This window comes from Aedes albopictus, chromosome 1 (genome assembly GCF_035046485.1).
Source record: "Aedes albopictus strain Foshan chromosome 1, AalbF5, whole genome shotgun sequence".
Lineage (NCBI taxonomy): Eukaryota > Metazoa > Arthropoda > Insecta > Diptera > Culicidae > Aedes > Aedes albopictus.
The window spans coordinates 249,485,343-249,508,941 of NC_085136.1; the positions used below are offsets into that span (position 1 = coordinate 249,485,343).

A 23,599-nucleotide genomic window follows, 5' to 3' on the forward strand; every position below is an offset into this window, starting at 1 on the left:
CGTTTTCAATGATTTCTTGTCTGAATTCTAGAGAAATCTCCAATGAATTCCCAAGGAACTCATGGAGGGCTTTCCGAAGAGTTCATGGAGGAATTCCCAAACACTCTCAGGAATTCCTGAGGAACTCCCTGAGAAGTTCCCGAGGAACTCCAGGAGGGATTCCAGAGAAACTCCTGCTGGGATTTCCGTGGAAGTCCTGAAGGAATTCCCGGGGAACTCCTGGAGAAACTCTCTTAGGAATTCCCGAGGAAATTCCGGGCGAACCCCTAGAGGAACTCCCGGGGAACTCCTGGAGGAACTCCCGGGGAACTCCTAGAGGACCACCCGGGGAACTCCCGAAGAACTGCTGGAGAAATCCCCGATGATTTTCTGAAGAAATTCCCGAGGAACTCCTGGAGGAATTTCCAAGGAAATCCTAGAGGAATTCTTGAGGAAATCCAGGAGGGTTTCCGGAGGAACTCCTGGAGTTATACTTGGAGGAATTCTCTAGGAACTCCTAGAGGAATTCCCGAGGAACTGTGGGAGAAATTTTAGAGGAACTTCCTAAGGAATTCCCGAGGATCTCCTGATAGAAATTCTGAGGAAATTCTGGAGGATTCCCGGAGGAATTCTTGGTGGAATTCCTGGAGGAATTCCCGAGGAACTCCTGGAGGAATTCCCGAGGAACTTCCTAAGGAAATCCCGAGGAAACCACTTAGGAATTCCCGAGGAACTCCCCAAGGGATTCCCGAGAAACTCCTGGAAGAATTCCCGAGGAACTTCTGGAAGAATTCCCGAGGAACTCCTGAAGGAATTCACGAGGAACTCCTGGAAGAATTCGCGAGGAACTCCTTGAGGAATTCCTGAAGAACATCTCGAGGAGTTTCCGAAGAACTCCTGGAGGAATTCCCGAGGAACTCCTGGAGGAATTCCCGAGGAACTTCCTAAGGAAATCCCGAGGAACCACCTTAGGAATTCCCGAGGAACTCCCCAAGGGATTCCCGAGGAACTCCCCAAGGGATTCCCGAGGAACTCCTGGAGGAATACCCGAGAAACTCCTGGAGGAATTCTCGAAGAACTCCTGAAGGAATTCGCGAGGAACTCCTGGAAGAATTCGCGAGGAACTACTTGAGGAATTCCCGAGGAACTCCTATAGGAGTTTCCGAAGAACTCCTGGAGAAATTCCCGAGGAACTTCCTAAGGAATTTCCGACGAACTCCCTTAGGAATTCCCGGGGAACTCCCTAAGGAATTCCCGAGGAACTCCTGGAGGAATTCCTGAGAAACTCCTGGAGGAATTCCCGAGGAACTCCTGGAGTAGATCTCGAAGAACTCCTGGAGAAATTTCCGAGGAACTTCCTAAGGAATTCCCGAGGAACTCCTTGAGGAATTCCTGAGGAACTCCTGGAGGAGTTCCCGAAGAACTCCTGGAGAAATTCCCGAGGAACTTCCTAAGGAATTCCCGAGGAACTCCTGGAGGAATTCCCGAGGAACTTCTGGAGCAATTCCCGAGGAACTCCTGGAAGAATACCCGAGAAACTCCTGGAGGAATTCCCCAGGAACTCCTGGAAGAATTCGCGAGGAACTCCTTGAGGAACTCCTGGTAGAGTTCCCGAAGAACTTCTGGAGGAATTCCCGAGGAACTCCCTAAGAAATTCCCGAGGAACTTCCTAAGGTATTCCCGAGGAAGTCCCTTAGGAATTCCCGAGGAACTACCTAAGCAATTTCCGAGAAACTCCTGGAGTAATTCCCGAGGAACTCCTGGAGGAATTCCCGAGGAACTCCTGGAGGAATTCCCGAGGAACTCCTGGAGGAATGCCCGAGGAACTCCTGGAGGAATTCCCGAGGAACTCCTTGAGGAATTCCCGAGGAACTCCTGGAGGAATTCACGAGGAACTCCTGGAGGAATTCCCGAGGAATTCCTGAAGGAATTTCTGAGGAACCCCTGGAGGAATTGCCGAGGAACTCCTGGAGGAACTCTTGAAGGAATTCCTAATGAACTTCCTTAGGAACTCCCGAGGAGCTCACTGAGGAATTGCTGTAGAATTCCTGGAGGAATTTGCGAGAAACTCCCAAAGAAATTCCCGAGGAAATACCTAGGAATTCCCAAGAAACTCCCTAAGAAATTTCTGAGGAAATCCTGGAGGATTTCCCGAGGAACTGCTGGAGGAATTTCCGACGAACTCCTGGAAGAATTCGCGAAGAACACCTTGAGGAATTCCTGAGGAACTTCTGTAGGAGTTCTCGAAGAACTCCTGGAGGAACTTCCTAAGGAATTCCCGAGGGAATCCTTTAGGAATTCCCGAGGAACTCCCTAAGGAATTCCTAAGGAACTCCTGGAGGAATTCCCGAAGAACTCCTGGAGGAATTCCCGAGGAACTCTTGGAGGAATTGCCGAGGAACTCCTGGAGGAATGCCCGAGGAACTCCTGGAGGAATTCCCGAGGAACTCCTGGAGGAATTCCCGAGGAACTCCTGGAGGAATTCACGAGAAACTCCTGGAGGAATTCCCGAGGAATTCCTGAAGGAATTTCTGAGGAACCCCTGGAGGAATTGCCGAGGAACTCCTGGAGGAACTCTTGAAGGAATTCCCAATGAACTTCCTTAGGAACTCCCGAGGAGCTCACTGAGGAATTGCTGTAGAACTCCTGGAGGAATTCCCGAGAAACTCCCAAAGAAATTCCCGAGGAAATACCTAGGAATTCCCAAGAAACTCCCTAAGGAATTTCTGAGGAAATCCTGGAGGATTTCCCGAGGAACTCCTGGAGGAATTTCCGACGAACTCCTGGAAGAATTCGCGAAGAACACCTTGAGGAATTCCTGAGGAACTTCTGTAGGAGTTCCCGAAGAACTCCTGGAGGAACTTCCTAAGGAATTCCCGAGGGAATCCTTTAGGAATTCCCGAGGAACTCCCTAAGGAATTCCTAAGGAACTCCTGGAGGAATTCCCGAGGAACTCCTGGAGGAATTCCCGAGGAGCTCCTGGAGGAATGCCCGAGGAACTCCTGAAGGAAGTCCCGAGGAACTCCTGGAGAAATTCCCGAGGAACTTCTGGAGGAACTCCTCGCAGGAATTTCAGAGGAATTTCTAGAGAAATTCCTGAGGAACTCCTGAAAGAATTCCCGAGAAACACCTGGTGGAATTACCAACGAACTCGCAGGATATCACGGAGGATCCTAGAAGAATCCTTGAGGTGCTTCTGGAGAACTCCAGAAGGATCTGTTTATGAAACTTGCTGAAAATTGCGGGAACTTCTGCAGGAAATCCTAGAGCGAGTCCTAGAGAACTCTTTGAGAAATTTTTGAAGACCTCCTGCAGAACTTTATGAGGAACTCCTGGAGGGGTTACCGAAGGAAATCTCAAAACAATTATTTTATAACGAATGAAACTGCCGAAGGAATGCATAATGAATAACGTTTGTATTTAAAAGAATATGGAAAGGTGTCTCATTTATCTATCTAATGCGTCACTTTGCAACTTGTGAGAAAATGGTGAACCTACTAGCCCTGATCAATTCATGCAAGGAGTAAAGAAAGCACAATCTCTAATGTTTGCGTAATTTGTTTAAAAACGTACATTTCACTCCTCCTTTCGACGATTCCTCCTGCCGTCACACTGATGTAAACGACCTAGTAGGCGGCATCCGTAACCGCCCCTTTCTGATTTCCGTAATCGCTCAACTGCAATTTTGGCCCATTTTCCAACCGAAAGCCCGGGCGATGGTGTGCTGGGTGGCGTGTGATGGTGATTCATATGCCCGCATCGATCCGGATTGATCGGTCGTCGTCCTCCGTATCGTCATTTGCCGGGGGAAGCTCCGGCTCCTGCAGACCCATCCGTGGGAAGCGGTAAAGCGCAGAGATCATGGTGAGTGGACCAAGTGCAGCGTTATCTAGCGAACGTTTAAAGATTAAAAAGTTGCAACCACAAAGGGGGTGCGATTTCTCCCTCTAAAATGCGACCCCACCAAAGACCTCACCCGGAAGGGAACTCACCTGAACCCACCTGCTATGATAAATATGTGCTCTGATATCTGCTGCTGACGACCGGGTATCACTTCCCGCACAAAATTGCCAAAGAAATAATGCAATTCATTCTCGGCATTTCACTTTTCATATTGTTGACGGAGCTGCCTGCCAGTTGAAATCAATAAAAACATCGTCACAGCACACACATACAACGCAAGAATGACAAGTTTGAAAATAAAACAAAGTTGAATTCCAGTTTTAAATCAACCACAATTTAAAACAAACCTGTCGAGCAGTTGTAAATGAGTTTCAAATAAGTGCTCGAAAAATAAAACTGCAACTCAGCATTGTGGACGTGCTGTTTTAGTTCCAGTTTTATTTTAAAACTCGCCATACGAAATAAAACAGCATTGCGAACGGCCTAAACATACGAGTGCATCTACAATGGGGGACCATTCGAATTGTTCTATTGTTATACTTGCCGTAACTGTTGTTAATTACGTAAAGAACATAACGATTAATTATAACATTTGAAATCGAAATATTTTTTTTTCAATCTGAATTTATGTTTGGAAAATATCATAAAGTATGAAGCATCATAAGCTTAGGGTGAGTAATTTCTGAAGAGTGAATCACTGACCAATTTATGAGTAGGTACTTTTTTGTAATTTGACAGTTTTGTGCACCTTCTAGCAAGTCAGAAAGGATTGGGATTTAACCGTTGCCCACAGACAAACAGACGTATCACTCATCGAAAGGGCTTTCGGAGATTTCAAGCTGTAACACCACGAAGGACACCCGTGCATCGGCTCTAAACGGGTGGAATCACCGCAATATTGAAAGCCCAATACAGTAGACGTTCGATAAGTGCAACATGTTTACGTTTCACTTACCGAATGAAATTCAATAACTACAACAACTGACAGATGTCAAAGAACTATCAGTTGCTGCAAAATGCAGTCAATGTGCATACGGAAAACATCGCATTGCAGCAAAAGTGCATGCGAAAAACATCGCATCGCTTTTGACATTTCATTTTGACGGATAGCGGTGCGATAACTGCAAAATTGTTGCACTTAGCGGACTTGCACTTAAAAAGCATTGCAGTTAAACCGTTTGTACCGAGCGAACGTCTACTGTATTGGTAAAGATTTAAGTAATTCATTTTGTTTTCTTAATTGTCGTAAAATGAAATTTAATTAAATTATTATTAAATTATTAAATAAATATAAATAAATATTAAATATCCATGCAGTTGAAAATAAGATTTTTCGTAAACTGTGTGTCGGACGAACGGCGGGCATACTGCGCTGCATTAAGGGCCAGCTCTGCTGTCCAGCGCTCGACGTCCGATGTTAGGCTTCATATATTTAAATATTTAAAGAAAACTCTATTGGTCTCCTAAGAGCACCTTTAACGGTGCGCTTCTAAACCCCGTTTGGCAGCCCTCCATCATTGCAGCAAACTTTACCGGTCGCTGCTGGATGCGCTCGCAAAATAGTAGCGCTATGGGTGGGTGACCAAATATAGTAGCGGGACAGTTGCGCTGCTAAAAATTCTATGCGAATATGACAGCCCTCCCGATACGAATCAGGGTGATTAATTTGATTGCTACCGGTGTGGAAAAGGGTGGTTAGTCAAAATGGTAGCGCTGCGCGGGTTGCTCGAATAGTAGCCGCCGTTAATGTTGCTCTAAGGGCTTGTTCACAAATGTCATAACGCTGGAGGGGGTAGGTGGGTGTCCTTCATGGTGTTACAGCTTGAAATCTCTACAAGCCCTTTCGATGAGTGTTACGTATGTTTGTCTGCGGGCAACGGTTAAATCCCAATCCTTTCTGATTTGCTAGAAGTTGTACAAAACCATCAAATTACAAAAAGTACTCATAAATTGGTCAGAAATTACTCATCCCAAGCTTCCCGTTATTTGCGCGACATTTTTAGTAAGTTTGAAAATTAATCTCTAAATTGTAATAATTTTATGATACTTCATTCTTTATCTGATATTTTCCAAACCTAAATCCAAATTGAAATATTTTTTATTTCGATTTTAAATGCCATAATCAATCGTCATGTTCTTTACGTAATTATAAACAGTTACGGCAAGCATAGAACAATTCAAATGGTTCCCATTGTAGATGCGCTGGTTGAGACAATAAGAAAATCGTTTGTTTCACATAACAATTGATTATGGCATTGAAAATCGAAAAATGTCAGGGGGTGCGACACTGTAATCTTTTTGGAATCAATTTAAAAGATTCAAAAAGATTTGAAAAGATTCAAGGTGATTTGGCGGGATTAATAGAAAAAAGGACGCACGTCAGTTATATCGGAATAACTGAATCATTTCGTTCAGTGTTTGTTTTGATCTGACTGCTGATCGTGCATGGGAACAAAAAGTGACTCTTCACGAAATCGAGTACGAAAATTTCGTAATTTAATGAAAGGTATAAATTTATTTTAAATAACACTAAAGTAATAAAACAATTATTAAAAAACTAATGCTTTTTCACTTTCAGTTGCTGGAAAGAGTGGCGTCCGCGTTTCCATCCGGCATCGCCGTCATCCCCCCGAGGTGCATATGAAAACTGTAAAAAGTGGACGCAATCATCCCGCAATGCATCCGGTGTCCAATGACTGTTAACGGCCGCTCATCGCCGGAACTTGTGCCAAAGTTACATCGCGTTAGTAAGGATCGTCCATCGCTACCTGAGGAATCGCGATGATTCCTTCGTCACCACCAGTCGAGCGGGTCCGATATTCGCGAACTTCCGAATCGGAGAAAGCTCCCACGCCGAAGCCACGAAGCATTCTGGAGTATCGACCTGTGAAGGTACGTCAGCAAAAGCCACCAACCACCACCCACCAAGAAACACAAAGATTGTGCCGAAAAGATGCGCGTGTCAAAATTGATGGCCTATCGAAGCAACGCCGCTCAAATCACCATCATGCGAATCGGAGAAATCCAGTGAAAGTTTACTGAACAGTTTCACGGCTCACACTATCGGCACGGTTTGGCGAAATGGTCCAGTGGAGTTGCGATCTGATCCACCCAGGACATGCGCATCAAAGAAGAAATCGAAGATGCTCTACCGGTACGGTATGGATATTCCCTTGCGTCGGCTGTTCTTCACCAAAGAATAATTGATGACGACCGGTCACAGTTGCCTATCTTCGTGGGACGATTTTAATACGAGTAATACAAGGGACGCAGCTGAGTGATCTCGATCTAGTGGGAGAAATGATTGCACAAATAAAGGAGTGAAGCAGGAGCGCTTTTAGCGAACAGTGAGTACGGTCGCAGTTGAATTAACGCCGTAAGGTTCCTTTATCTTAGCGATTGTTAATAGACAATTTCAATAATTGAATTATTACTTGTTTTGAACTTGAATCATTCCGTGGTTCTGTCGAAGAATCCGAGAGAATTTATAAATTTTCGAGAGGGGAACATATTGCATTATTTATGTATTCAAATGAATAATATGTTTATATAAATAAATAACAAAACTAATTAAATGTGTTATGTGAATTAATCGAAAGGAAGGCCACAGGTAGGACAAGCTCTGACTACTGGAAAGAATGTCTCATGGACTCCTCCAATCACAGCAAGTATAATTCTAGACCAACATTTGAAAAGGGCGGAAGAGCCAAAATGTAAACAAATCACTTTTCAGCATAATTTGATGAAACAACTCATAAACTTATGATTTTTCCTGACGTTAGCTCAAAAATGAGTTTCCACTTCTGGAAAACAATAATTTAAATAAAGGCGGATTTCCACATCTGATTTTGATCACTTCGTTTGGTTGTTCCGCCAATGATCTTGCGCCTTTGAAAAAAAGCACAAAAATGCACAAAATTGTTAACACTGTTGAATAAACAGTCGAGAACAGCATCTCGCCATTCATATTAATCAAATTTACCCAAAACTTTTACTCCCACTTTTGATTAAGGCCCCTTAGCGTGTCATCGCAAAATGGCTTCTTCAAAATCATTGACCGAAATCAACTTTACACAACATTGCACCAATACATATTTGTAAAAAATCGACACTTATCTTATTTTATAAAATAATCAATTTCACGCGAGATATTCGACATAAAAATGTATTCACACTACTTCAAATACAAGCCTCTTTCCAAGTAATCACGATTACTAAGCATTAGTTCACTCGAAAGTAGAAATTTTTAACGATTTGTTTCGACCGCACTAAACTGTGGTTGGCGGTGTTTACCACCCACCGCAGTACCAACGACGACGACGGCAGCGCGGTGATGTCTTTTGGCGCGCACAATCATCGATCATTGCACGCAGTGATGTCGATCCTGCTGGCCAAAGCATCAATGAAAATGATCGAAATCAATTAAAAAATCCAGTCAAACACATTGGTTATGCGTCATAAAATCAAAAATAATTTGTGGGGTGATTATTTTTAAACTTTTTTAACACAATTGTTAGTGAAATAAGCAAAGCATTATAATTTACGGAATCTTCACCAGGCGGTCCGCCAGCACTGCTGTTGCAGCAAACATAAACAGTGAGAGAGTGTACCAAAATAATTCGATCATTTCTAGCTTGTTACATAAAAAATCTAACATTTTTCGTGATATCTGGATATGTTTCCTTGTTATTCATTGAAGTAGAGTAGTTTACTGCCTGAGTTGCTTTCAAATGATTCATATTCTCGAAATGTTTACATTGGAAGTACCGAGACAAAGAGGTGCTATTTTTGTTTGTTTGTTTATGGAATTGGTATAGAAAGGCTACACAACTACTATCGTGCTTGATGATTGTTTGGAATAAGAATCAAATAAGAAGAGCAAAATTTGAGCTGACACGCTAAGGGGCCTTAAGCCTAGTACTCAGATGGCAAGAAATGAGGTCAAGGAAAAAAGTGCATTTTTACCAAAGTAATTTTGACAGTCGATCTTGAGAGAAAAAAAAGAAAAAAATCGACGAAACTCTTTGTTTACCAATCTGACTGACTTGGAATGAAACCGGGACAATCGGCAAGAACAAGCGAACTCCCCTACCAGGAGCAGGCATGAATCTACTGATCTGGACGGCAGCAAACTGGAAGATTGACCAGCAATCCGAGGCGCTCCAGCTCTATTTGACCGGTGATAATCTGAGCGGGCCAACTAGCTGTTTGCTGCAACCGGACACGATAAGTTTTTGAAAACATCTAGCTGCTGGAAAATGGTATGATTTCGATTTTGAAAAGGAAATGCTTCGGGTATTCAGGAAATCCACCGGCGCTTCCTCCAAGGATTCCTAAGGAGTTCCTCCAGGAATTCCGTCGAGGATTCCTCCAGAAATTTCTTCGGTGATTCCTCCAGCAATTTGTGTAGAAATAACTCCAGGATATCCTCCGGAGATTCATCTTTAAAGTCCTGCTAGAATTCCTCCAGAAGTTCTTCCGGGAATTCCTCCTAGGATTCCTTCGGAAATCTATCTGGAGATTCCTTCAGAAATTCTACCAGGAATTCCTTCGGGGATTCCTCCAGGAATTCCTTCGGGGATTCCTCCAGGAATTCCTTCGGGGATTCCTCCAGGAATTCCTCCAGGGATTCCTCCAGGAATTCTTCCAGGGATTCCTCCAGGAATTCCTCCAGGGATTTCTCCAGGAATTCCTCCAGGGATTCCTCCAGGAATTCCTCCAGGGATTCCTCCAGGAATTCCTCCAGGGATTCCTCCAGGAATTCCTCCAGGGATTCCTCCAGGAATTCCTCCAGGGATTCCTCCAGGAATTCCTCCAGGGATTCCTCCAGGAATTCCTCCAGGGATTCCTCCAGGGATTCCTCCAGGAATTCCTCCAGGGATTCCTCCAGGAATTCCTCCAGGGATTCCTCCAGGAATTCCTCCAGGGATTCCTCCAGGAATTCCTCCAGGGATTCCTCCAGGAATTCCTCCAGGGATTCCTCCAGGAATTCCTCCAGGGATTCCTCCAGGAATTCCTCCAGGGATTCCTCCAGGAATTCCTCCAGGGATTCCTCCAGGAATTCCTCCAGGGATTCCTCCAGGAATTCCTCCAGGGATTCCTCCAGGAATTTCTCCAGGAATTCCTCCAGGGATTCCTCCAGGAATTCCTCCAGGGATTCTTCCAGGAATTCCTCCAGGGATTCCTCCAGGAATTCCTCCAGGGATTCTTCCAGGAATTCCTCTAGGGATTCCTCCAGGAATTCCTCTAAGGATTCCTCCAGGAATTCCTTTAGGAATTCCTCCAGGGATTCCTCCACGAATTCCTCTAGGGATTCCTCCAGGAATTCCTCCAGGGTTTCCTCCAGGAATTCCTCTAGGGATTCCTCCAGGAATTCCTCTAGGGATTCCTCCAGGAATTCCTCTAGGGATTCCTCCAGGAATTCCTCTAGGGATTCCTCCAGGAATTCCTCTAGGGATTCCTCCAGGAATTCCTCTAGGGATTCCTCCAGGAATTCCTCTAGGGATTCCTCCAGGAATTCCTCTAGGGATTCCTCCAGGAATTCCTCTAGGGATTCCTCCAGGAATTCCTCTAGGGATTCCTCCAGGAATTCCTCTAGGGATTCCTCCAGGGATTCCTCCAGGAATTCCTCCAGGGATTCCTCCAGGAATTCCTCCAGGGATTCCTCCAGGAATTCCTCCAGGGATTCCTCCAGGAATTCCTCCAGGGATTCCTCCAGGAATTCCTCCAGGGATTCCTCCAGGAATTCCTCCAGGCATTCCTCCAGGAATTCCTCCAGGGATTCCTCCAGGAATTCCTCCAGGGATTCCTCCAGGAATTCCTCCAGGGATTCCTCCAGGGATTCCTCCAGAAATTCCTCCAGGGATTCCTCCAGGGATTCCTCCAGGAATTCCTCCAGGAATTCCTCCAGGGATTCCTCCAGGAATTCCTCCAGGGGTTCCTCCAGGAATTCCTCCAGGGATTCCTCCAGGAATTCCTCTAGGGATTCCTCCAGGAATTCCTCCATGGATTCCTCCAGGAATTCCTCTAGGGATTCCTCCAGGAATTCCTCTAGGGATTCCTCCAGGAACTCCTCCAAGGATTCCTCCAGGAATTCCACCAGGAATTCCTCCAGGGATTCCCCCAGGAATTCCTCCAGGCATTCCTCCAGGAATTCCTCCAGGGATTCCTCCAGGAATTCCTCCAGGATTCCTCCAGAGATTCCTCCAGGAATTCCTCCAAAGATTCCTCCAGGAATTCCTCTAGGGATTCCTCCAGGAATTCTTCTAGGGATTCCTCCAGGAATTCCTCTAGGGATTCCTCCAGGAATTCCTCTAGGGATTCCTCCAGGAATTCCTCTAGGGATTCCTCCAGGAATTCCTCTAGGGATTCCTCCAGGAATTCCTCTAGGGATTCCTCCAGGAATTCCTCTAGGGATTCCTCCAGGAATTCCTCTAGGGATTCCTCCAGGAACTCCTCCAAGGATTCCTCCAGGAATTCCACCAGGAATTCCTCCAGGAATTCCACCAGGAATTCCTCCAGGAATTCCACCAGGAATTCCTCCAGGGATTCCTCCAGGGATTCCTCCAGGAAATCCTCCAGGGATTCCTCCAGGAATTCCTCCAGGGATTCCTCCAGGAAATCCTCCAGGGATTCCTCCAGGAATTCCTCCAGGGATTCTTCCAGGAATTCCTCCAGGGATTCCTCCAGGAATTCCTCCAGAGATTCCTCCAGGAATTCCTCCAGGGATTCCTCCAGGAATTCCTCCAGGAATTCCTCCAGGGATTCCTCCAGGAATTCCTCCAGGGATTCCTCCAGGAATTCCTCCAGGGATTCCTCCAGGAATTCCTCTAGGGATTCCTCCAGGAATTCCTCTAGGGATTCCTCCAGGAATTCCTCCAGGTATTCCTCCAGGAATTCCTCCATGGATTCCTCCAGGAATTCCTCTAGGGATTCCTCCAGGAATTCCTCTAGGGATACCTCCAGGAATTCCACTAAGGATTACTCCAGGAATTCCTTTAGGAATTCCTCCAGAGATTCCTCTAGGGATTCCTCCAGAAATTCCTCTAGGGATTCCTCCAGGAATTCCTCTAGGGATTCCTCCAGGAATTCCTCTAGGGATTCCTCCAGGAATTCCTCCAGGAATTCCTTAGGAACTCCTCCAAGGATTCCTCCAGGAATTCCACCAGGAATTCCTCCAGGGATTCCTCCAGGGATTCCTCCAGGAAATCCTCCAGGGATTCCTCCAGGAAATTCTCCAAGGATTCCTCCAGGAATTTCTTCGGGAATTTTTCCAGGAATTCTTTCGGGGATTCCTTCTGAGATTTCTCTAGCAATTCCTTCAGGAGCTTATTCATGAATGCTTCCGGAATATCTTTAGGAATACCTTAAGGAATTTCTTCGAGAATTTTTCCTGAAATCTCCCCCGGGATGTCCGCAGGAATTTTTCCAAAATTTCTCCAGAAATTCCAGGAATCCAGGGATGCCTCCAGGAATTCCTCCAGGAATTCCTCCAGGGATTCCTCCAGGAATTCCTGCAGGGATTCCTCTAGAAATTCCTGCAGGGATTTCTCCAGGAATTCCTCCAGGGATTCCCCCAGGAATTCCTCCAGGGATTCCCCCAGGAATTCCTCCAGGGATTCCTCCAGGAATTCCTCCAGGGAATCCTCCAGGAATTCCTCCAGGAATTCCTTCAGGGATTCCTCCAGGAATTCCTCCACTGATTCCTCCAGGAATTTCTCCAGGGATTCCTCCAGGAATTCCTCCAGGAATTCCTCCAGGGATTCCTCCAGGAATTCCTCCAGGGATTCCTCCAAAAATTCCTCTAGGGATTCTTCCAGGAACTCCTCCAAGGATTCCTCCAGGAATTCCACCAGGAATTCCTCCAGGAATTCCACCAGGAATTCCTCCAGGGATTCCTCCAGGGATTCCTCCAGGAAATCCTCCAGGGATTCCTCCAGGAATTCCTCCAGGGATTCCTCCAGGAACTGCTCCAGGGATTCCTCCAGGAATTCCTTCAGGGATTCCTCCAGGAATTCCTCCAGAGATTCCTCCAGGGATTCCTCCAGGAATTCCTCCAGGGATTCCTCCAGGAATTCCTCCAGGGATTCCTCCAGGAATTCCTCCAGGAATTCCTCCAGGGATTCCTCCAGGGATTCCTCCAGAAATTCCTCCAGGGATTCCTCCAGGAATTCCTCCAGGAATTCCTCCAGGGATTCCTCCAGGAATTCCTCCAGGGATTCCTCCAGGGATTCCTCCAGGAATTCCTCCAGGGATTCCTCCAGGAATTCCTCCAGGAATTCCTCCAGGGATTCCTCCAGGAATTCCTCCAGGGATTCCTCCAGGAATTCCTCCAGGTATTCCTCCAGGAATTCCTCCAGGTATTCCTCCAGGAATTCCTCCATGGATTCCTCCAGGAATTCCTCTAGGGATTCCTCCAGGAATTCCTTTAGGAATTCCTCCAGAGATTCCTCTAGGGATTCCTCCAGAAATTCCTCTAGGGATTCCTCCAGGAATTCCTCTAGGGATTCCTCCAGGAATTCCTTAGGAACTCCTCCAAGGATTCCTCCAGGAATTCCACCAGGAATTCCTCCAGGGATTCCTCCAGGGATTCCTCCAGGAAATCCTCCAGGGATTCCTCCAGGAAATTCTCCAAGGATTCCTCCAGGAATTTCTTCGGGAATTTTTCCAGGAATTCTTTCGGGGATTTTTTCTGAGATTTCTCTAGCAATTCCTTCAGGAGCTTATTCATGAATGCTTCCGGAATATCTTTAGGAATACCTTAAGGAATTTCTTCGAGATTTTTTCCTGAAATCTCCCCCGGGATGTCCGCAGGCATTTTTCCAAAATTTCTCCAGAAATTCCAGGAATCCAGGGATTCCTCCAGGGATTCCTCCAGGAATTCCTCCAGGAATTCCTCCAGGGATTCCTCGAGGAATTCCTGCAGGGATTCCTCCAGAAATTCCTGCAGGGATTTCTCCAGGAATTCCTCCAGGGATTCCCCCAGGAATTCCTTCAGGGATTCCTCCAGGAATTCCTCCACTGATTCCTCCAGGAATTTCTCCAGGGATTCCTCCAGGAATTCCTCTAGGAATTCCTCCAGGGATTCCTCCAGGAATTCCTCCAGGGATTCCTCCAGGAATTCCTCTAGGGATTCTTCCAGGAATTTCTCCAGGGATTCCTCCAGGAATTCCTCCAGGGATTCCTCCAGGAATTCCTCCAGGGATTCCTCCAGGAATTCCTCCAGGGATTCCTCCAGGAATTCCTCCAGGGATTCCTCCAGGAATTTCTCCAGGGATTCCTCCAGGAATTCCTCCAGGGATTCCTCCAGGGATTCCTCCAGGAATTCCTCCAGGGATTCCTCCAGGAATTCCTCCAGGGATTCCTCCAGGAATTCCTCCAGGAATTCCTCCAGGGATTCCTCCAGGAATTCCTCCACTGATTCCTCCAGGAATTTCTTCAGGGATTCCTCCAGGAATTCGTTCGGTTGTTAATACAGCAATTCCTTTGGAGATTTCTCCAGAAATTCCTAGAGGGATTCCTAGAGACATCGAGGAAGATACTTCTTGAAAAGTCCAGGGGGAATTTCTGGAGGAATTCCTTGAAGAATTCCTGGAAGAATTCCTGGAGGAATTCCTTGAAGAATTCCTGGAAGAATTCCTGGAGGAATTCCTGGAGGAATTCCGGAAGGAATTTCCGGAAGAATTCCTGGAGAGATTTCTGGAAGAATTCCTGGAGGAATTCCTGGAAGAGTTCCTGGAGGAAGACCTGGAAGAATTCCTGAAGGAATTCATGGAAGAATACCTGGAGGAATTCCTAGAAGAATACCTGAAAGAATTCCTGGAAGAATTCCTGGAGGAATTAACGATAGAATTCCTGGAGGAATTCCTGGAAGAATTCCTGGAAAAATTCTTGAAGGAATTCCTGGAGGAATTCCTGGAAGAATTCCTAGAGGAATTCCTAGAAGAATTCCTGGAGGAATTCCTGGAAGAATTCCTGGAAGAATTCCTGGAAGAATTCCTTGTAGAATTCCTGGAGGAATTGCGGGAGAAATTTTCGGGAGGAATTGGGGGAGGAATTTTCGGAAGAATTCCTGGAGGAATTTCCGGAAGAATTCCTGGAGGATTTTCTGGAGAATTTCCTGGAAGAATTCCTGAAAGAATTCTTGGAGGAATTCTTGAAAGAGTTCCTGGAGCAAGACCTGGAAGAATTCCTGAAGGAATTCCTGGAGGAATTCCTGAAAGAGTTCCTGGAAAAAGACCTGGAAGAATTCCAGAAGGAATTGCTGGAAGAATTGCTGGAGGAATTCCTTAACGAATTACTGGCGATATCCCTGGAATAATTCTTGGAGGAATTCCTGAAAGAGTTCCTGGAGGAAGACCTGGAAGAAATCCTGGAGGAATTGCTGGAAGAATTGCTGGTGGAATTCCTTAACGAATTACTGGAGGTATCCCTGGAAGAATTCCTTGAAGAATTCCTGGAGAAATTCCTTGAAGAATTCCTGGAGGAATATCCGGAAGAATTCCTGGAGAGATTTGTGGAAGAATTCCTGGAAGAGTTCCTGGAGGAAGACCTGGAAGAATGCCTGAAGGAATACCTGGAGGACTTCCTGGAAGAATTCCTGGAGAAATTAAGGTTGAAGAATTCGTCATTGATATCATCGTCATCATTGATATTTCGAAAGCAGTTTTCTCGTTCAAAACACAAATATTCGTTATGAAAATGTATTCACTGCATTCCACTCTCCATCTGAAATACAGTGAATACATTTTCATAACGAATATTATGTGTTTTGAACGAGAAAACTGCTTCCAAAATATCAATGTTGACGGTTATATCAATGACGAATCCTTCAACCTTAATGGAAGAATTCCTGGAGGAATTCCTGGAAGAATTACTGGAAGAATTCCTGGAGGAATTCTGGGAGGAATTCGTGGAGGAATTTCTGGAAGAATTCTTGGAGAAATTCCTGGAGGAATTCCTTGAAAAGAATTCCTGGAGGAATTCCTGGAAGAATTCCTAGAGGAATTCCTGGAGGAATTTCTGGAGGAATTCCTGGAGGAATTCCTGGAGGTATCCCTGGAGGAATTCCTGAAGGAATTCCTGGGAGAACTCCTGCAGGAATTCCTTGAAGAATTCCTGGAGGAATTCCTGGAGAGATTTCTGGAAGAATTCCTGGAGGAATTCCTGGAAGAATTCGTGGAGCAATTCACGGAGGGAGGAATTTCTAGAGGAATTCCTGGAAAAATTACTGGTGGATTTCATGGAAGAATTACTGGAGGAATTCTTGGAGGAATTTCTGGAAGAGTTTCTGGAGGAATTCTTAGAAGAATTCCTGGAGGAATTCCTGGAAGAATTCCTAGAGGAATTCCTGGAGGAATTTCTGGAGGAATTCCTGGAGGAATTCCTGGAGGAATTCCTAGAGGAATTCTTGGAGGAATTTCTGGAGGATTTCCTGGAGGAATTTCTGGAGGAATTCCTGGAGGAATTTCTGGAGGAATTCCTGGAGGAATTTCTGGAGGAATTCCTGGAGGAATTTCTGGAAGAATTCCTGGAGGAATTTCAAGAGGAATTCCTGGAGGAATTACTGGAGGAATTTCTGGAAGAATTCCTGGAGAATTTCCTGGAAGAATTCCTGGAGGAATTCCTGGAAGAATTCTTGGAGGAATTCCTGAAAGATTTCCTGGAGGAAGACCTGGAAAAATTCCTGAAGGAATTCCTGAAAGAACTCCTTGAGGAATTCTTGGAAGAGTTCCTGGAGGAATATCTGGAAGAATTCCTTGAGGAATTGCTGGAAGAATTGCTGAAGGAATTCCTAAACGAATTACTGGAGGTATCCCTGGAGGAATTCTTGAATGAATTCCTGGAAGAATTCGTGGAGCAATTCCCGGAGGAATTTCTAGAGGAATTGCTGGAAGAATTACTGGTGGAATTCATGGAGTAATTCCTGGAAGAATTCCTAGAGGAATTCCTGGAAAAATTACTGGTGGATTTCATGGAAGAATTACTGGAGGAATTCTTGGAGGAATTTCTGGAAGAGTTTCTGGAGGAATTCTTAGAAGAATTCCTGGAGGAATTCCTGGAAAAATTCCTGGAGGAATTCCTAGAGGAATTCTTGGAGGAATTTCTGGAGGATTTCCTGGAGGAATTTCTGGAGGAATTCCTGGAGGAATTTCTGGAGGAATTCCTGGAGGAATTTCTGGAGGAATTCCTGGAGGAATTTCTGGAAGAATTCCTGGAGGAATTTCTAGAGGAATTCCTGGAGGAATTACTGGAGGAATTTCTGGAAGAATTACTGGAGGAATTTCTGGAAGAATTCCTGGAGAATTTCCTGGAAGAATTCCTGGAGGAATTCCTGGAAGAATTCTTGGAGGAATTCCTGAAAGATTTCCTGGAGGAAGACCTGGAAAAATTCCTGAAGGAATTCCTGAAAGAACTCCTTGAGGAATTCTTGGAAGAGTTCCTGGAGGAATATCTGGAAGAATTCCTGGAGGAATTGCTGGAAGAATTGCTGAAGGAATTCCTAAACGAATTACTGGAGGTATCCCTGGAGGAATTCTTGAATGAATTCCTGGAAGAATTCGTGGAGCAATTCCCGGAGGAATTTCTAGAGGAATTCCTGGAAGAATTACTGGTGGAATTCATGGAGTAATTCCTGGAAGAATTCCTAGAGGAATTCCTGGAGGAATTTCTGGAGGAATTCCTGGACGAATTTCTGGAAGAATTCCTGGAGGTATTCCTGGAAGAATTCCTGGAGAATTTCCTGGAAGAATTCCTGGAGGAATTCCTGAAAGAGTTCCTGGAGGAGGACCTGGAAGAATTCCTGGAGGAATTGCTGGAAGAATTCCTGGAGGAATTCCTTAACGAATTACTGGAGGTATCCCTGGAAGAATTCCTGGAAGAATTCCTGGAGGAATTCTGGGAGGAATTCCTGGAAGAATTCGTGGAGGAATTTTTGGAAGAATTCCTGGAGGAATTCCTGGAGGAATTCGTGGAGGAATTTCTGGAGGAATTTCTAGAGGAATTCCTGAAAGAATTCCTGGTGAAATTCATGGAAAAATTCCTGGAAGAATTCTTGGAGGAATTCCTGGAAGAATTCCTGGAGGAATTCCTCTAAGAATTCCTGGAGGAATTCTTTAAAGAATTCCTGGAAGAACTCCTGCAGGAATTCCTTGAAGAATTCCTGGAGGAATTCCTGGACAGATTTCTGGTAGAATTCCTGGAGGAATTCCTGGAAGAATTCGAGGAGCAATTCACGGAGGGAGGAATTTCTAGAGGAATTCCTGGAAAAATTACTGGTGGATTTCATGGAAGAGTTCCTGGAAGAATTTCTGGAGGAATTCCTGGAGGAATTTCTGGAGGAATTCCTGGAGGAATTTCTGGAGGAATTCCTGGAGGAATTTCTGGAGGAATTCCTGGAGGAATTCCGGGAACAATTCCTGGAGGAATTCCCAGAAGAATTCCTTGAGAATTTTCTGGAAGAATTCCTGGAAGAATTCTTGGAGGAATTCCTAAAAGATTTCCTGGAGGAAGACCTGGAAAAATTCCTGAAAGAACTCCTTGAGGAATTCTTGAAAGAGTTCCTGGAGGAATATCTGGAAGAATTCCTGGAGGAATTGCTGGAAGAGTTGCTGAAGGAATTCCTTAACGAATTACTGGAGGTATCCCTGGAGGAATTCTTGAAGAAATTCCTGGAAGAATTCGTGGAGCAATTCCTGGAGGAATTTCTACAGGAATTCCTGGAAGAATTACTGGTGGAATTCATGGAAGAATTCCTAGAGGAATTCCTGGAAGAATTCCTAGAGGAATCCCTGGAGGAATTTCTGGAGGAATTCCTGGACGAATTTCTGGAAGAATTCCTGGAGGAATTCCTGGAAGAATTCCAGGAGGAATTCCTGGAAGAATTCCTGGAGAATTTCCTGGAAGAATTCCTGGAGGAATTCCTGGAGGAATTCCTGGAGAAAGTTCTGGAGGAATTCCTGGAAGAATTCCTGGAGGAATTCCTGGAGGTATTCCTGGAAGAATTCCTGGAGGAGTTCCTGGAGGAATTCCTGGAAGACATCCTGGAGGAATTTCTTGAAGAATTCCTGGAGGAATTCCCGGAAGAATTCCTGGAAGAATTCCTGGAAGAATTCCTGGAGGAATTCCTGGAAGAATTCCTGGAGGAATTCCTGGAAGAATTCCTGGAGGAATTCCTGGAAGACATCCTGGAGGAATTTCTTGAAGAATTCCTGGAGGAATTCCCGGAAGAATTCCTGGAGGAATTCCTGGAAGAATTCCTGGAGGAATTCCTGGAGGAGTTCCTGGAGGAATTCCTGGAAGAATTCCTGGAGGAATTCCTGGAAGAATTCCTGGAGGAATTACTGGAAGAATTCCTGGAGGAATTACTGGAAGAATTCCTGGAGGAATTCCTGGAAGAATTCCTGGAGGAATTCCTGGAAGAATTCCTGGAGGAATTCCTGGAAGAATTCCTGGAGGAATTCCTGGAAGAATTCCTGGAAGAATTCCTGGAAGAATTCCTGGAGGAATTCCTGGAAGAATTCCTGGAGGAATTCCTGGAAGAATTCCTGGAGGAATTCCTGGAAGAATTCCTGGAGGAATTCCTGGAAGAATTCCTGGAGGAATTCCTGGAAGAATTCCAAGAGGAATTCTTGGAAAAATTCTTGGAGGAATTCCTGAATGAATTCCTGGAGGAATTCCTGAAAGAATTCCTGGAGGAATTCTTGGAAGAGTTCCTGGAGGAATTGTTGGAAGAGTTCCTGGAGGAATTCCTGGAAGAATTCGTGGAGGAATTTCTGGAAGAATTCGTGGAGGAATTTCTGGAAGAATTCCTGGAGGAATTTCTGGAAGAATTCCTGGATGAATTTCTGGAAGAATTCCAGGAGGAATTTCTGGAAGAATTCCTGGAGGAATTTCTGGAAGAATTCCTGGAGGAATTTCTGGAAGAATCAGGTGTCCCTGAGGAAATTTCTGGAAGTATCCCCGAATGAATTTCTGGAGGAATTCCTGGAAAATCTCTGAAGGAATTCCTGGATCAATCAGTGAAGGAATTCCTGGAGCAATCTCTGAAGGAATTTTTGTAGCAATCTGTGAAGGAATTCCTGGAGCAATCCCTGAATTCTTGGAACAATCCCTGAAGGAATTCCCGGATTAACCTCTGAAGGAATTCCTGGAGGATTCCCTGAATTCCTGGTGCAATCACTGATGAAAATCTCGGAGAAATCCCTGAAGGAATTCGTGGAGGAGTTCCTGGAGGAATCCCTGAATTCCTCGAGTAATCTCCGGAGGAATTCCTGGATTAATCCCCGGAGGAACTCCTGAAAGAATCCCCGGAGGAACTCCTTAAGGAATCCCCGGAAGAATTCCTGAAGGAATCCTCGCTGGAACTCCTGGAGGAATCCCCGAAACAACTCCTGGAGGAATCCCCGGATCAACTCCTGGAGGAATCCCCGGAGCATTTCCTGGAGGAATCCCCAGAGAAATTCCTGGAGCAATTCCCGATGGAATTTCTGGAGCAATTCCCGGAAAAATTTCTGGAGCAATCCACGGATGAATTGCTGGAGAAATTTCTGGAGGAATCTGCGATTGAATTTCTGTGGAATCCCTGAAGGAATTCCTGGAACAATCCCTGAAGGAAATCCCGGAGGAATCCCTGAAGGAATTTCTGGAGGAATCCCTGAATTCCTGGAGGAAACACTGAAGGAATTCTTGAAAGATTTACTGAAGGAATTCCCGGAGGTATCCCTGAAGGAATTCCTCGAGAAATCATTGAAGGAATCCCTGAAAAAATCCTGTCCTTGAAGGCAATCCTGGAGGAATCCCTGAAAAAAAAAATCCTTGAGGAATCCCTGAAGGAATTTCTGGAGGAATCGCTGTAGAAATTTCTGGAAGAATCTCTGAAAAAATATCCTGGAGGAATCCCTGGAGGAATTTCCGGAAGAATCTCCGAAGGAATTCTTGGAGGAATCCCTGAAGGAGCGCCTGAAGGAATCCCCGAAGGAATTCTTAGAGGAATCGAAGAAACTTCTAGAGGAATTCCCGAAGTAAATCCTGCTAAAAATCCCGGATAGAATTCCCCGAGAAATCTCCGAATAAATTCCTGGAGAGAAATCCATGAAGGAATTCCTGGAGGAATTCTCGGAGCAACTTCTGGAGGTTTACTCGGTGGAACTCCTGAAGGAATCCCCGGAGGAACTCCTGGAGGAACTTCTGGAAGATTTCCCGGAGCAACTCCTGCAGGAATCCTCGGTGGAACTCCTGAAGGAATCCCCGGAGGAATTCCTGGAGGAATCCCCTGAGGAACTCATGGTGGAATCCCCGGAGGAACTCCTAGAGGAATCCCCGGAGGAACTCTTGGAGGAATCCCCGGAGGAACCCCTGGAGGAATCCCCGGAGCAACTCCCGGAGGAATTCCCGAAGGAATTTCTGGATGAATACCCGGAGGAATTTCTGGAGCAATTCCCTAAGGAATTTCTGGAACAATTCCCGAAGTACTCCCTGAAGGAATTCCTGAAGAAATCCCTGGATAAATCACCGGAGGAATTCCTGGAGGAATCCATGAAAAAAATCCTGGAAGTATTTCTGATGGAGTTTCTGGAGGAATCTCCGATTGAATCCCTGACGGAATTCCTGGAACAATTCTTGAAGGAGTTCCTGGAGGAGTCACTGAAGGAATCCCTTGATTCCTGGTGGAATCACTGAAGGAATTCTCGGAGGAATCCCTGAAGGGATTCTTGGAGGAATCCCTGGAGGAATTCCTGGAGGAATCCTTGAATTCCTCGAGGAATCACTGAAGGAAACGCTGAAAGAATCCCTGAAAAAAAATCTAGAGGTATCTGTGTAAGAAATCCTGGAGGAATCCCTGATAGAATTCCTGGAGGAATTCCCGGATCTCCGAAGGAATTTCTGGAGGAATCCCCGAAGGAACTCCTGAAGGAATCTCCGAAGGAATTCCAAGAGGAATCGAAGAAATTTCTAGAGAAATTCCCGAAGGAAATCCTGAAAGAATCCCCGACGGAATACCTGGAGGAATCCCCGAATAAATTCCTGGAGTAATCCTTGAAATCCTGGATGAATCGAAGAAACTGCTTGAGGAATTCCCGAAAGAAATCTTGGAAGAATCCCCGATGGAATTCCAGGAGGAATCCCCGAATTGCTGGAGGATTCGTCGAAGGAATTCCTGCAGAAATCCCCGATGGAAATAATGGAGGAATCGAAAAATCTGCTAGAGTAATTCCTTAAGTAAATCCTGGAAGAATCCCGATGGAATTCCTGGAGAAATCACCGAATGAATTCCTGGAAGAATCCCCGAAAGATTTCCTGGAGGAATCCCCGAAGGAATCGCTGGAAAAATCACCGAAGGAATTCCTGGAGAATCCACGATTTTACAAATTTAGACATCTTTCTAAAACAATTTTTCTCCACACTTATTTTCCTTGATTGTTACAAGTCCCGACATCCGATACAGCGGTAGATTCCGGCAACAGCTCACGGCAGAGTTCCTGTGATTGCTCCTTTGATCACCATCGGGAAGTTATGATTAGATTCTGGCAGAAATTTTAAGTAATAGAAATTTAACAGCAGCTGCGGCCGGCATGTTGTTTACATCTCGTACACAACCCGCGAACAGTGCGAGCCTGTCAAGTCACTGAAATGTCACTTTAACTTGCGGAATAATTGGTCAGGCTATTATTCCCACAAGGAAAAAGTGACAACTGGTTTGATCGACACAATCATCACCATCATCATTGATCATCAAGTTCGTCGATTTTTCCGTTCCAGCTGAGTACCGCTCAAGAAATTTCGACAGAAAATCGTTTCTTGACCGTTTCTTGTCCTATCTTTTTACACAGTACTTACGAAGTGAGTATCACCCCTTAAGCCTAGTACTCAGATGGCAAGAAATGAGGTCAAGGAAAAAAGTGCATTTTTACCAAAGTAATTTTGACAGTCGATCTTGAGAGAAAAAAAAGAAAAAAATCGACGAAACTCTTTGTTTACCAATCTGACTGACTTGGAATGAAACCGGGACAATCGGCAAGAACAAGCGAACTCCCCTACCAGGAGCAGGCATGAATCTACTGATCTGGACGGCAGCAAACTGGAAGATTGACCAGCAATCCGAGGCGCTCCAGCTCTATTTGACCGGTGATAATCTGAGCGGGCCAACTAGCTGTTTGCTGCAACCGGACACGATAAGTTTTTGAAAACATCTAGCTGCTGGAAAATGGTATGATTTCGATTTTGAAAAGGAAATGCTTCGGGTATTCAGGAAATCCACCGGCGCTTCCTCCAAGGATTCCTAAGGAGTTCCTCCAGGAATTCCGTCGAGGATTCCTCCAGAAATTTCTTCGGTGATTCCTCCAGCAATTTGTGTAGAAATAACTCCAGGATATCCTCCGGAGATTCATCTTTAAAGTCCTGCTAGAATTCCTCCAGAAGTTCTTCCGGGAATTCCTCCTAGGATTCCTTCGGAAATCTATCTGGAGATTCCTTCAGAAATTCTACCAGGAATTCCTTCGGGGATTCCTCCAGGAATTCCTTCGGGGATTCCTCCAGGAATTCCTTCGGGGATTCCTCCAGGAATTCCTCCAGGGATTCCTCCAGGAATTCTTCCAGGGATTCCTCCAGGAATTCCTCCAGGGATTTCTCCAGGAATTCCTCCAGGGATTCCTCCAGGAATTCCTCCAGGGATTCCTCCAGGAATTCCTCCAGGGATTCCTCCAGGAATTCCTCCAGG

The 23,599-nt window shown here is 45.3% G+C and overlaps 2 long non-coding RNA genes across 2 annotated transcripts; one reads left to right on the forward strand and one right to left on the reverse strand.

Annotated features, from left to right (window-relative positions):
* Nucleotides 1-3,376: 3,376 nt before the first annotated feature.
* On the reverse strand, nucleotides 3,377-4,700 carry LOC115257629 (uncharacterized). Its single transcript, XR_003893244.2, has 2 exons — nucleotides 3,972-4,700; nucleotides 3,377-3,868 (listed from the first exon to the last, which is right to left on the reverse strand). It is a non-coding gene; the product is annotated as an uncharacterized LOC115257629 (long non-coding RNA).
* Nucleotides 4,701-5,642: 942 nt separating this feature from the next.
* Nucleotides 5,643-23,290, forward strand: LOC115257452 (uncharacterized). Its single transcript, XR_009996474.1, has 3 exons — nucleotides 5,643-6,388; nucleotides 6,461-9,143; nucleotides 22,310-23,290. It is a non-coding gene; the product is annotated as an uncharacterized LOC115257452 (long non-coding RNA).
* Nucleotides 23,291-23,599: the final 309 nt, after the last annotated feature.